Source organism: Lygodium microphyllum, chromosome 6, assembly GCF_053477565.2.
Source record: "Lygodium microphyllum isolate KBCC chromosome 6, Lygodium_microphyllum_v1.1.10, whole genome shotgun sequence".
Taxonomy (NCBI): domain Eukaryota; kingdom Viridiplantae; phylum Streptophyta; class Polypodiopsida; order Schizaeales; family Lygodiaceae; genus Lygodium; species Lygodium microphyllum.
The window spans coordinates 6,191,916-6,208,174 of record NC_141140.1 but is presented as its reverse complement, the minus strand read 5'-3'; the positions used below and the strand labels follow the sequence as shown (position 1 = coordinate 6,208,174).

Here is a 16,259-nt window from a genome sequence, read left to right as displayed (position 1 = left end):
AGCAGGCATCCACAAACATGTAATTGTTGCTCCCAGTCTCTTCCATGCTTGTCAAACAATCTTGACACAGTCAGTGGGAAACTTCTACAACAAGCTTTTGCAAGAATTAAGCCCTGATCTTCATTCTCTTGGCTGAAAACCCTAAAATACAGCAAGGCAACCATAGCAATAGATCTACAAGCTTTAATTTCTTCAATATTTGGTTCTTCTAGGCCTCTAAGGTTTCACTACTACCATTTGCGAGCAAGATTAGCTTCACGATTGATGACATTTCAAATATTTTAGCACATTGAGCCTCTGGAATCCATAATCACCATTGCCCTTCACACTAGGTACCACTTCTCGTGTGTTGGATTCCTTAATAAATTGAGGATCAATTTTTATCATCATCAATAGGTCCATCTCCATTGTCCTCAACAATATGGGCTAGACATGTGCCAGAGTCATGCAAAGAAGTAGTGAGATGTAGATTAGGGCACAATCACCATCTTCATGTCCCTCTCTTTCATGATTGAACATCTCCAAGGTGTGCAATCTAAGAGGCCTTGAAGAATGTATTATTGGTGTTGATCCCGCATCCACCTATTGGTCATGTCTCCACCTTCGATTTCTCAATGCCATGGACACACATTGCTAGCAATCTGTGAGGCCTTGAAGCACACATTAAGGGCACATTGCTTGCAATTTGAGAGACCTTGGGCATGTTTATCTCCTACAATCTTAGAGATAGGTAGATAGATTAAAATGTGATTGCAAAAGGACTACTAATCCTAGGGTTTTAATATAGGGTAATCTTGCTTAAGGCTTCTACTTGCCTTCTATTGATGGATGCTTTGGGCAATCAAAAGATTGTTTGTAATCCAAGAGGGTGTGTACAATGTATGAATTCTTTTACAAAGTAATACAGTGAGTATTTCTCGGTGTCTCCATTCTTCCTTCCATCTTGTCTATCCTCTTGAACCGTTGTGGTTTGTGGGTTTGACATATATCCCCCTTAACAATGTGTCAATATATGCACTAGTATTTGCATAGTTATATATGTTATATATACACTGGTAGTTCCAACGATCATATCGACGTACATAAACCAAAGCTTATACCGACCCATATTTCGATGGCAAGGCTTGATATTTTGAAACACATTGGCATATATCTTTGTCTTATTTCTAATTGGTGTACCCTCCATGTTGTAGTGGACTACATGCATCGAATTGTGCCCACAACGTGTAGCTATCATCCTCAAAGTCCCATGTTAGGCTCATATGAATTGTCACTTTTCAATAGAGATATATTGAGACAATGTTAAGCCATTGCTCTTTGAAACAAGAGATTCAATCTATAAGGGTCAGGATGCGCAAATAGTTGTAAAACACTACCATTTCAAAACCATGGCTTCCTTGGCTACATAAAGAGAATTGTAATCCAAATTAAGTATTGAAAAGTTCTAGTTGTCACCTTGGGAGCCCCATATCAAGCCATACATATCAGATTCCAATTTCAATGTTGTGAACCAGTTACAAACCAATAGTCCTTCAACATTGCTCAAGGCAAGGGCATGTAAATTACTTATTCAAAGTGTAGAGTCTCTAGATTTTGTCATGCGCACTAGGTAGTTTAGGGAGTTCACCATTGCATGAGATTGTTGACGGCCAGATTGAAGCTTCCAATTACTTAGAGTGAAAACACGTCCACCAAAAATTTTGTTCACCTATTGTGGCTAAGGTCCAAGGTTGGGCTTCACTCATTAGGAAATTATTGTGTTCCCGTAAGAACTAACGATCCCGGTTGAAGCAGTGTGTGAATCTAGTTTACTTGAGCGCTAACTCGAACGTATATTAGTTCCACATGAGTATAACGTTTAACTGAATGACTCGAGGGTGTAGGCTACGTTGGCGTGGAAGCGTGGCGGGTGGGAGCTCTCCAGCAGCTAGACTTGTAGTGTCGGAGTGCGTCGACATCAAAAAGAGGGAGTCTGATTGTGCACGGTTGACAGGCAATCTCATGGAAACGTCATAGCGAAGGGGCAAGTATACAGTCGATCACGTAAATGTGTGCATGTAAAGAGTCACACTACGGAAAAACAGCTCATCAAAGCGTCTGCAAGGAGTGAGAAAGCTTATGTCCCAGCCTTGTTTGGAGTCAGAAGCTTTGGCGTGGAAAGAACGAAAGACGGGTTATCATTTTGTGATCATCGGGCAAGGTAACAGTGAGCGGTAAAGACAAGAGGATGAGAAAGCTTGTAGGCGGGGAGTACTCGCCCGTGCGAGGAAAGTTATATATATATGTAGGCGGGTCTCTGATGGGTATGCAATCAGCGTCGTGTGATTTGTATCAATCACCCAATCCCTCATTCCTTAGCTAGTCCTTTGCACCTTCCACGGGATCCAGTCGTATTTGGTAGACAATATTATAATTGTATCCACAGCACTACTTGATGTGGATGATGATGATGATGACGATAATGAGCAGCCGGAGAAATGCAGGGATGAAGTCGAGACTGATCTGCAGCAGCAGCCACCTGGTCTTGATAGCTGTAATACTACTGTGCCCCTGCAACAATAACTATATGAGCGTGGTAGTGCAGGCCTCCGATCCGGATCCACTTCAGGACTACTGCGTGGCGGACCTGTCGCAGCAGCTCAACGTGAACGGGTATCCGTGCAAGGAGGCAGCCAAGGCGACGGAGGAGGACTTCATCTTCCACGGCCTAACCCAGGCTGCGGCCAATGTGACCGAGAGCCCGGTGCTGGCAGTGGCCACGTTTGGGCTTGTGGAGCAGTTTCCGGGCCTGAACACACTAGGGCTGTCGGTAGCGCGCCTGGACTTTGCGCCGGGCGGGGTGATCGTGCCCCACACGCACCCCAGGGCCAGCGAGATCATCTTCGTGCTGTCTGGCAACCTCTACTGCGCCTTCGTGGACACCTCTAACAAGCTCTTCGCCAAGGTCCTCAGCCCAGGCGACGTCATGATCTTCCCACGCGGCCTCCTGCACTTCCAGCTCAACGTCGGCTCTGGCGCCGCCCACGCTGTCGTGGCCCTCAACAGCCAACAGCCGGGCTTCCAACTGGTAGCCAGCTCCCTCTTCACGCCCAACATCCCCAATGCCGTCCTCCGCAAAACCTTCTTCCTCGACGACACCACCCTTGACTCCATCAAGGCCACCTTCCAGCTGGGCATTCAAGATGTAACATACAGCTCGGAGCTCCGATCGTAATGGCCTGATATCTTGTGTACTAATGGCTCTCCGCATAGGTATTACAATAATCAGCAACGCCAGCTTAGCTTTGTGTTCCGCACAGACGTCTCAAAAATCCGCCTGCCTGAATGAAGCTTCATGTATGTACCCTTATTGTCCTCAAGTAAATTGGAAGTCTCCCGTGCCATATATCCGATTATGTACCCTTATTGTCCTCAAATCCAGGAGCTTCATGTATGTACCCTTATTGTCTTCAAGTAAATTGGAAGTCTCCCGTGCCATATATCCGATTATTATGTTCGCCCCCAAGCCAGACTTTGAACGGGCATGGAGCTCACCGAAATATTGGTTGTATAGTTACTATCAAGGCTAGGCCAAACTTGGCATATAGTGTGCCAATCATTGGATTTTAGTCATATTATTTGGTCATCTTTAAAAAATGTGAGTTTGAGAGACCATATTGTACCCTTCAGCAGATAGATAGACTTGATAATTTGCTTCATCATGTACTCCACTTTAGTGGATAGGACCCAAGGAGCATGAGATAATCAAAGCTCATCTATGGCTAAAGTGTCTCCATCTTGTCTACCTTCTTCAAACCCATCCATGCCCTATAGTGTCTCTCTTTCCTATGCTATAATCCCACAGAAAGCTCCCAACATTCTTGAAAATGATTAGTATAATATGTAATTGTAGAAAGTTGAGGAGGTTTTTACTACTAGAACCCTTTACAATTTTGACAAGCTATACACTATTGCCATGATTAGTAAATAACCCAAACCTTTTGAGGAGAGCTAGAAAATGGATTGTTGAGATTGAGGAATTGAAATATAAATTTCAAGTTAAAGATTCAACTTGAGCTACAATAGTAGATCTTTTGACTTATAGGGGCAATTGATTCTTGCTAAAAAGAAAATTTGGAGATAAAGAAGTGAAACCAAAGATTGAATACTCGTTTTTGATGTACTTCAATGGATCATATCGAAAATTACATCAAGCATCATCAAAAGAGATTTTAGTTTATGTTCCACTTGATAAGTTGATAAGTAAAGAAATTGTTGAACTTGAGGCAACTAGTAACAATGAAGCTGAATATGCAACATTGCAAGGAACTATCTTACTTTGTCAAAGGATAGGAATTCAAAGATTGAGGATTAGAGGACATGCTCTACTTTTAGTAAAATAGATTCTCGGAGTCTAAAAAATCAAGAATCCTAAACTTAAAAGGATTGTGTAATAGAATTTGAAGAGATTTAAATCTATTTGAGGCTTGGAGTTTGAAATACATACCCAAGAAAGAGAAGTAGAAAGCTCATAATGCAGCCCAAGAAGCAATGTGTCAAGTAGTCGCTATTAAACTAGATTTTCCTTTGTATAGAGCAAGAGAAACCTTTGAATTGGAAGAATAATTTCTCTTAACTAGTAGAGTACCATCGAATGTTCCCAAAGACAAAAAATATAGGTTTTTGAGAAGAATTGGAAGGTATTAATTAGTAAATGATATTCTTTAAGCCAAGGGAGTGGATTTGATTTTGAGAATAGTACCTTGGAAGGAGGAAATATATCATATTCTTGAAAATAATCATGTGGGAGTATGTGGAGGACATTATTCCTACAAAATAACTCTTCAAAAAATTTTAACTACAGGACATATGTGGTCAAATGTGCGTAACGATGTCAATCTCTAGTGTAGATCATGTCATAAATGCGAGAGAATGAGTAAGATAATATTAAAACAAAAAACAAGAAAAACAATTCTTGCTTATGATATTTTGAAAAATGAAGAATAGATGCAATCGATCCATTGTCACATACATCAAGAGAAAACATATACATTTTGACTACATGTACAATTGATTACCTTTTTCATTAGGGCAGAAGCTCTTTGAATTGGCCCCTCTTTTGGAACATTATACATGCACTTTAGGGTTTTCAAATCATGTGCTCGATACCATTCTACTTTGAATCTTCCAAATCCTTCCACGTCCAAAATTCTTACATTCCTTTACTCACTAATGATTTGGGGTACATTTGTATTTGGAAAATCTAATGCAAGGTTTCAAAATTCCTAGACATAACCTAAAATACACACATATTATAAGCATGTGACCCAACAACCGTATTAGTATAAGTAAACTTTCAATTTAAAATATATTGATCATCTCAAAGAACCCCAGAGAGAATATATTGTTCTTGGACTGGACACTGAACCATTTTGGATTGTACTTTGAAATTGTTGCATCAAGTGCCCTATTCATCAGGGTGATGGTGACCCATTCTAGCTTTCTATCCCTCACAATTTGGTACTCATCAAGCTTGAGTACAAATTTCACGAGACCATTACATTCATTGGAGTCACCTCAAGTAATTGAACAAAGTATGGATGTAGGGCCTTCAAGTTGTAAAATATATTGTTGTATTTGTTGTAAACCATCATTTCCCCTAGTGTTAAATGATAGGCATCTTCAATATTAAATGGAGATCCTAGGAGTTGTAGAACTTGATCATTCACTTATTTTCACATTCTTTTGAGTGATATTGGATTTGGAAATATTAAATTTTATAGCTTAGATTTCCTCATCTTCCTGTAAAGAGATTTGTAAATAGTTGTGTATCCCCTACTAGATATATCTACCTCGTCCAACAAAGTTTTCATATCACTTGAGCTAAGTGGACTCCCCCTCAGGAAAATCTCAATCCCCTATCCTGCAAGATTTCAATACGTTGGATCCTTCAAGATTTCTTTGATAGCTTCCTTATTTAGAAGCATTTTAAAGTGTTCAATTGATGCCTCCATGCTTGAAGTCGTTTCTTCATTAGGTTGTAGAGTATCTCTCTATTCATAATAATAAATGTTCAGTTATCATAAATTATTTTACAAATACTTTATGAGATGGAGAGAAAAGTAACAAAGAACTTACTTACTTCAGTGCATGTATTCTTTCAAAGTTCCATGTCTTAATATTTCAATGTTTATTGCATCATTTGTGAACCCCCAATATTCTTTCATTAAGCCTCAATTGATCTCTCTATTTCTCTAGCTCTAAAATAGTCTTTTTGTTCTGTAGTAATTTATGCTTACATTGCTCTAATGTTTTCCTCAAAGAGGCATTCTCCTTGTCTAACAAATCTCTTTGTAACTTATGTACATTGCTAATGGCATCCAAATGTTGAGTATATCCTAAGAGGCTATTATAAAAGTTTCCAATGAAGCTTACTAAGGATATAATATCCATGAAGGGAGGCACCAAGTTATGCAAAGGATCTTTTGGATATAGTTTCCCATAAGTCCATAGATCTATATTCCTCTTTCCTTGCAACCTCTTGTGATTTTCCCTAGCATCGTGTCTCTAATAGATATCACAATATGTAACATATGTAAAAGTATCATGGAAGATCGTTGGATACCAATAACTAGCATGCAAAGCTTTTTCAGGAGTAAACCATTGAGAAAAATGATCTGCACATGCTGAATCCTGGCATTTCTCTAAAATGAATGGTACCTCATCAGGCACTATACACAATGATATACCTCATACACTCCCCTTCTGTACAAGACACTTGCTATAATGGAAAAGCAAAGTGCTTGTTTCTTAATCTTTCTCTTCTTAGATTCAAAAGGAGAATCTGCAGGGTTGCTTGTGGATAGATTATCAGTAATTAATGCATACCACTACGAGATTGAGGGTGCATCAATCTTGCATAGATCTTCGTAGTCACTAATATCAGCCCACTTTTTCTAAGGCTCAACAAAATCTACTAAAAATTCAATAACAGCCTACACTTTTAGTGGCTTACTTTGAATTTTGTAGCCAAACTCCTAAAAATAGATTAGTCATTTAGCTAGGTGGTTAGGGGTTGAAGCTTGTTCATCAATAATCATAGACCCTCTACCTTGGTGAAAAACACCACCTTCTCATAAAGAATGTAATGTCTAAAGTTCTTGCTGCTGAACACTGTCGCCAAATACACTTTTCTAAATAACTATATTAGCACTTTGAAACCCGTAATTTTTGGCTTGCAAAAGCACTTGGATGATACACCTGTGTCTCCTAAATTTGGTATAGGCAACAATTGATACCATGCCTTCTTGTAGCTATAAAGATATAAAAAACCTCACCCCTATTTTGAGCTTTTAGCATTGGAATTTTGGATAATTATAGCTTAACATCCTCAAAAACCATTGCAGAGTGTTCAATCCATTCGAAAACATGGTTGTGTGCGAAGAGATCAACCAATGCATTAATGAGCTGACAATAATATTTCAGATATGAAACAAAGCTCTGAACCTCCCTAGGACTTGTGGGTGGGCTCATGGTCACAATTACTGCTACTTTCTCAAGATTAATGGAAATGCCAATTGCACTCACATTATGGCCAAGCTATAATCTATAGGATATCCTAAATACATACTTTTGAGGATCTAATGCTATGCAATACTCATAACAACACTCAAAACATTTACGTAGAAGCATGAGTTGCCTATCATGGGTTGTGACAGCCACTCTCAAATCGTCTATAAAATCCTTAAACTTTTTAGGGGAGATATTGGTAAAGGTCTTATCAATCATTCTTTGGCAAGACCTTGGAGCATTACATAGACTTTGACATGGTACACAGAGGTACCAAAGACTGTATTGAACATCACTTTTAATTGATCCTCCTCAACTATGGCCATTTGATTATAGCCCATAAAGAATCCATAAAGGAGTCCATTTCTTGCCCTACTAAGTGATCTTAAATTTCTTAAATAAAGGGAAAAGGATAGTAGTCCTTTATTGTCAGCTTCTTCAACACTTTCAAATCTACACATACGTGATTTTGATTGTTCTTATTTTCCTTATCACAACTGGTGAACACCATTCAATATGTTTCATAGGAATGATTAGACCTACCTTTCTTAACTACATGAAGTCCTAAAAAAGAGGCCCTCTCAACTTAAAAGGAATTCATCTAATCTTCTATCTTACTACCTTACTGCCTTCTTTCAATGGGATTGTATGCACGACGATAGTAGGGGGAATCCTCTTCAACTCATCATACCTTCATGCAAATATATCTCTAAACTCCTGTAGGTGCAATACATATTTTGCACACTCATCATAAAATAGTATAGTACCGAGTCTGATTAGATGGGGAGTATTAGGAATCCCAAGAATCTCCCACTCTATTACATCAACATTGCATATTTGATATTTTGCCCCCATAAGCTCATTTAAGCACACTTGATAGAATTCCTTTTTTGTGGAACCCCCATTAGACTCACTAGAGCTCAAAGTTCAAGCAATAGACGTTCCATCAAGTGCATCCCATTTTGAAGTTGGAGTGGTGTCCTTTCATTTAGTGGTGGGTGTTCAGGGTAAACATGCAAAATCATTCTCCTTGATGCATGCCCAAAGATCAATTGACTAGTTGGGATGTCTACCAAAAAATCAAAGTGTAATATCCACAATCCTCCTACCAACAAATCATAGCTTGGTCTCCTAGGAAATCGGATAACACAGAAATCACAAACACACTCAATATGCGTTATTGTTACATGTACTTCAGAGACTATTCCTTCTCGCTATCTTAAACTATTGTCAGCCTTTTTTAGTATAGTTGTGACTTCCTTTTGAATGGGTAAACGAAGCCTCTCTAGTAAGTCCATAATCACAATGTTTAGATAGAGACAAGCTCAGGTCTACCACAACATTTTCTAACAAGATGCCATCAACATATGCCTGAACTTTAGGGTAGTGCTTCTCCACATGTTCCTACCATTCACTACCCACTCACTTTGTACTAGCAATTTCTAAAACATAATATATTTTTGTGATTTTCTTGAATTCATTGCAAACTTTAGGTGACAATTGTATTATTTGTAGCAAGCTCACATCTAGTTTGACTCCATATAGAACATTTGCTAGATCCAACTCATGCAAGTTTGAAATAGCATTTTTTTATTGCCACACCATCCTCTCTTTTGGCTTTCTAATAGCCTTAACAACGTCCTTCACTTTTGACTTAAACTTGCTCTTAGCCACCCACTCCTCCAAAATAACTTCAAATTTAAGAGGACCCATCTCGGTGTTGACATTTGCAACCTTCTTATAAATCGTGATAGACTTAGAGTTAGATTTGTTTATACTAGGGTTATCATTCTGAATCTGTTTCATTTTCTACCCCTTGGTGACCACTCTTAAATTGTTAGAGGCTACATTTCCATCAAAGTGAAGTCCCTCTACTAGACTAACCCCACTTGGCACTTCCTCTAAGGTGGCTTCTCCCTTTTGCAATATTTTCTTAGGGTCCTCCCCTCAATGATTTACATCATTTGATCAATGATTCATGTATTGGTCATATGTCCTAACTTCTCACATATATCACTCTTCACATGAGGGAAAATATGTGGGAGAGGTACTGAATACCACACCACTTACAACTAAATCTTGATGGACCACCCTCTTCATGGTCTAGACTTCCTATTAAGTTTTACTACTTCTTTAGAATGTTTATATCTATGGATATTTGTCCATATCATTTAGTTAACATGTTAGTATAATGTTTCATCATGTCCTTTACTTTACCAAGAAAATTTTATGCACTAGACTCATAAACATAATCATCCCCTTGACATCTCAATGGCTTAACCACCTAGTTAGGTATTCCGGGCTAATTAGTTGGCCTTACATTGGGATTTATCATTTGGCTTCTCCTATTTAATGAGCTTATGTGGCTAGCCATTGGATGGAAACGTTAGGGGGAGCTCGCACTATATTTACATTTTGCATAATGTCTCCTGATCTTGCATTAGGATTTGTTGTGGACTTATCCAAGCTTAACCACCACTAGTTGTAGGTAATGACAAATTATTGTTAGGACCTATACTTGAATAGAAATTTTCCCTCGATGCATGGGATACTTTTATTTGTGACTTTATCTCCTCTACTCGAGCAATTGCAATATCTATATTAGCAAAAGGAACACTACTGAGTTGCACTTGGATATTCCACTACAACAAAAAGGGTTCATAGATGCGCTTGTAGACGCAATATTTGAATTGTGAAAAAAAATGTCAGACACGTTTATTAACGCGTCTATTTGCGCGTCTACAAAATCACGTCTAAAAGTGCGCTTATAATCAGAGTTACACGGACACTTAGATGCACCTATAGACGTGCGTATAAACGCACTATGTAAATATATAATCATATTTATAAAAAAGTGGACATATTCATATTGTGCATCTATACAAGCGTGTATCTACGCGTCTAAAACTGCGTTTACTCTGAAAGTTTTTTATGAGAATAGATGCGCATTTATCCTGCAATTTAGATGCGCTGATAGACGTGCAAAACAGAGGTATGAAAAAAAAAACAGAGAGCATGTGGCTTTGCAAGCCACATGCTCTCTGGTTTTTTTCCCCCCATCAACATCAAATTGTATGCTTAGGGAGAACAGAGAAAGATTATTTCGAAGATTGGATACTGAAAACAAAATAATGTATGTAGCACACGAAATTTCATATATATAGATGAAACGTTTTTACATTATGAGTTCTAGTGCTTGTGACGTCATGGTCGCAAGCACTAGCTGAAAGTAATACATATCAAAAATGAAAATTACAAGCCAAGGGGAGGCATGCATGCATGGGGCTCCTCTATATCTCCTCAGAAGAGACATCATCATCGCTACCACCACCGCTTCATGTGCCACTGCCATTGCCGCCACCACTACTGCTAGTCCCCCCTTCGCTATCCTCAACTACATCAGGGTTCGCCTATACAAAGGATTAAGGTATATAAATACCATTACAAACAATAAATTAGAGTTATCTATACTTTTCATGTAAAAAATAAAACATACCTCTTCTGGTGGTGGAATCCTCATGGTGAGATTATATTGCTCCTCCATGATGAGTCCCTCCTCATAAAAATGCTGCCAAGTGGACACCCGGTTATGACCTTGATGGTAGCCTACCTCTCTAAGAGTAGGCATCCTACCAACGATATGATACTACAAAACAATTTGAACATACAACGTATTAAAACACACTACATAATGAAGTGAAACAAATTACAAAATTTAATTTAAAAAAAGAAATCAAATAAAACTTACAAACTCAGCCTCCCATGACACCCTGCCACCCGATCCATAATGCGACGATCCCATGGTTGCCATCTGGATACGTAGCGCCTCTACATGTTGGCGACTTGTCATTTTCTCCGCTGCTCTCTTCTTGGCCTCTTTCCACTCCTTGCGGTGGCAATTGAGTGGTTGGCCATATCCAGGGCGCCCCTGCTCTTGTCTCCGCAATGACTCCTTGGTACGCGTCATAAGGTGAGACCTCTTGTTATGAAGTGCGTCTCTCACCTTTGACCGTCCCCAATCATCTGAGAATCATGAATTCTCGGGATTAGGGTACCTTTTATGTACTGCCCGCAGCACATCTTGCCACAAACCATTTTTTTGGTGCTTGAAGGGAATCATGAAATCTTTGTATGTGGCATGCATGACACTCCTCAAGTAGGCTATCACTTCCCTCCCCTCAAAGTCATGCAAGATACCACCAACATCAGTGATAGAGTAGCACATTTGTGGAGGCTCACCTCTCTCATTTTCCGGTGAGGGTGATCGAGAGCCACCACCTATGCAACCCCCACAAAGCCCTCGACCTCCTTTTCCTCCCGCACCACTCTCCCTCCTCCCTCGACGTGCACTACCCTCTATCTCACTCGATACACGTGCTTCTGCAGATGCACGTGCTTTGGCCGATCCATGTACCTCAACTGATCCCTGTGTAGGCAAAGATGTGATAGGTGTCCCAGACATCACACTGAAAACCTCATCTGCAGTGGGAGGGCAACCAAGATAATTGGTCATCTCCCCCATGAATTGCTCCTTGTTGAATGGGGTGCTGGAGGATCCAGTATTCCACAACTACACAAGAAAAATCATATTACCCTGTGCAGATAAAACATATTACATACATCATCTATACCTACGTCTCTATGCGCGTCTATACCTGCGTCTCCGTGAGCATCTGTCAGTGCATCTTTGTGGGCGTCTGTCACCGCATCTATTTCCGCGTCTATAGCTGCATCTACACTGTTATCTAGACGCGCTGACAGACGCGCACAGTCACACCATTTCTTCTCAAACTTGCTTAAAAAACAAAGCAAGAAATCCTCCATAGATGACAAGATCTAGCATGTGAAGAGAGAGAAGAGAGAGACAAACAAACAGAGAAACCAAACAAGATTGAGAGAGAGAAGAAGAACTCACCTTCTTTGCTTGTTCCAATGGGCGGCGGCAGCTAGGTTGCAAGCTCCTTGTCCTCCTTCTCCCTTCCCTTGGTAAGTTGCTTCAATCTTGTTCTCTTCCTTGCTGTTTGGATCTTGTTCTTTACTCTTTGGCTCTTCTTTCCTCCTGTCCTCTTTTTACTCTTATTTCCTTGCCTCATTGTCTTCATGAAGTGATAGATAGGCATGAGTAGTGATGTCGAGCTCGAACTGCAGAAAATGCAGGAAAGCACAGGTTTGAAAAGAAAGCCATAACTTTTTTTAAATTTTTCTATACTTGCGTGGCGCGTCTGTCAGCGCGTGTATATACGCAGATAATTCCTGTTACACGCACTTACAGACGCGCAACAACAATTTAAGAAATCAATGCATGCATTTAGGGAATCAATTGACCTATGTGGTGACATATATAACAAAGCTTGAGGATAAGAGATAACACATTGGCAAGTCAATTGGCACATATATATGTAGTGACTTACTAGACCATCCCACTTACAATTGCATATTATCCCACTTACGTATCAATAGGTGGATAAAGCACGAATGGTTTTTAGCTAGAGAAAGATAATGCAATGAAGGTGTACACGAAAGAGATAGAGAAAGGCATATTATCCATCAATCAATCAAAGATATGTGAGCTATAAGTGCACCTTGACATGATTGGAATAGCTTGCATATGCACAAGCTACCAACTGATTTACATCAATGTACTCATGCTATGAATTCGCATGCATGGCTAGGTTAAGTGCACAACATTAAATGAGACATGTGAGTGTATTGATCAGTTCTCTATATATATATATATTGCAAATGAACAAGTCAGCCTTTGATTTATATATACATCCAATCATCATGCCCTATCCAATCACATTTGTATAGGGCATGATTGGATGTATATAGGGCATGAAATCACATATATGTAATTAGCTTTGAATGATTGGATGTATATTTGTAATACTCAGAAAGAAGTAAAGTTGGTAATGTATATCATGTCCTATGCATGTATATGCCCTATACATGTATATCATGTCGTATATACATGTATATCATGTCCGTATGATCCTATACATGTATATCATGTCCTAGTGTATGATCCAGGTGTAATTATGTCGTATATACATCCAATCATGCCCTATCCAATCATGCCCTATTCAAAAAAATACTAGCTGTTAAGAGGTTTGGTCATATTCAGGTAACCTCTTGCTTGCATGATATGTTTTAAACAACTCACAATCTTGGGAAATTTAAAGAAAAGATAGGATTCTTTGCCACCCAAGCCTACCCTGCTTACTCTATTGTTGCCTGAGAGATTGTTGCAGGGGCTTCCCCCAATTATGAGGTTAATCTTTCCCACTGCATCCACAATCTCAGCCAACTTATCATCAGTAAGATCTCTAACATCATCCTCCATTTGAAATCGGCCTGTTTGGAAGGTTTTGTTCCACTAGCTGGCTATTATGTTTTTACATTTATCATTGATCTCCACAATAACAACAGCCTTCAAAATTATACCCAATTTGTGCAATGCCACTTCTTTCCCACCAAGGCTCGAGAATAAGGACAGAACTGTTAAACCTTGCGGATATAATTCTTTCAGTGGTGGTGAAAGACTGTACGCAATAGTATTGACCTGAAATGAGTTGCCCAATGCATTATACCGATTTGAAAGGGTAGAGCAGCCTCAAGTGTGGTCACGATCATATCCAACCACCAGCTCAATCTCATGGGGTTCAAGTGGGGCAGCTTGGCCTGGGCTCCAAACCAAGTTCCATATTTTGCATGCCAGGACAATCTCATGTTGAAGATAAGAAGGTATCTTGCTTTCTTTGTGGGAAGAAAATATTTTTCTGATCAATCCACATATAGTGCTAGGGGCACCCCGTGTGTTTATGCAATTCAGCTTCTCTCTCGGATCCCATGGGGGCCAATACTTCTTTGTTTTCGAAAGCACCTCAAAGATTGTCATGGGAGCAGGGGGAAGGATCAACCTTCTTCTATCTACTGGAAGGTTATAAACATAACCACCTCAGCCTAAAGCATGTTGAAAAATATCTAGAGTCTGTGAACTCTAGATCTATGCCACACTACAACAGAAACGAGGCATAGACGCGCACGTTAGATGCGCAAAGTCGGGCGCGTCTATCAGAGCGTCTATAAATGCGTGTAAACGTGCGTGTAAATAGACGTGAATTTTGCGTCTATATATCCGCACAAATAGACGCTAATATAGATGCGCTATCAGACGCACAATTATTTAACCACCTAAAATCAGCAATTCACATAATTGAAAAACCAAAGTTAATAATTATTTAACCACCTGAAATTGATTCTTGAGCATGCACATGTACGCATGATAAAAACCATAGAATTAAGAATACACATTGAATCATTGAATTAAAAAAATAGAGTTAATAATTACTTTTTCATTGCTCTCTAATGAATGGCAGTTCCTCCAGTTGACAAGCCTGATATAAGTAATTAGCGGCAAGCGACAGAAACCTTACAATTAGTAGCAAGCATTGCAATATGTATCTCGTAATTTCTCTATGTACTTGAAGATGATAAAAGATACTTTCTTTTTATTATGGAAAATTCAATGCTTGCTTTAAAATTGACTATTGATTCTTGAATATGCACGTGTGCGCATGATAAAAAGCATAGAATTAGGAATACACATATATTGAATCAATAAGAAAATTAATTATGTCACAGTGAATGATCCATCTCATCTTCAATGAGATCATTTGCTAAACTATCTACTTCTAGGTCTATGTTACCAAGAGGTAACGAAACAAATAAGTCTATCCCACTATCAGATGTGTTGCTATATTGCTCAATAACTTCATCAATATCATTGATAATCACATTATTGTCTTGTTCTGTGTTTCCTTGAACATCATCGCAAGGTTCATCTTGTACTATATCATGCATATCATCCATTATGGTGTCATCATGCACATCATCATTATTTGTTGGATTGTCATCTGCTATCTCCATGTCGGTAATATTACCATATATTGGTTTTGAACGATTAGATATAGGGATGACATACCACCATCGGTTATTGTTTACCATTGGATGATACACAACCTGTATTTGAAAAACAAAAGCAAAAAACTTAAGTACTTATTATATTGTGTATATGTATCACATGTATACATATAAAAAAATTAGCTTTTGCATATATACCTGCTCGCATTGTTGAGGTAGTACTAATGTGTCATTCTTGTTTTGGTGAAATTTTGTAGAGTCAATGATTAGAAAACCACTTGGATGACGTCTGATTGTGCAATACTCACCATTTGTTACCACTTCTTTAAACCACTTCACATCCAGTACATATATAAAGAATCGTCTAAAGTCAAGCTTCAGAATATCTTGGATCAAACCACAATAACCTTCCATGGTACCATTGGCAGCCTTGAAGTGAGCAAGGACACCACAATCTTGGGTATTTCTCTTTTCATCTATACATTGAGTTCGAAGATGTTTACCCTCACACCAAAGTGCATTGAATAATGTGCACTAGTAGTAAAAGATAAAAGATCAAACATGTCAATTATTTATATAAAATAAAACTTATAGAAACAAATTAATTGATAGTATGTCTCACCTTTGATAAGAAACCTCGTGCGTATTCCCACTCTTCTTGAGATATATTAATTTTCTCCTCTTTTTCCATTCTCTTCATTTCCTCATGTAACCAATCTATGTCAATATGACGTGGGAGCGCATTTAGATGATCTGGAAATGAGACATTACGTCCATATCTAGTGCGA

General features: G+C 38.9%; 1 pseudogene; it reads left to right on the top strand.

Annotated features, from left to right (window-relative positions):
* The first annotated feature begins 2,425 nt into the window (after window positions 1-2,425).
* Window positions 2,426-3,214, top strand: LOC148034272 (germin-like protein 1-1 pseudogene; annotated as a pseudogene).
* The last annotated feature ends 13,045 nt before the right edge of the window (window positions 3,215-16,259 follow it).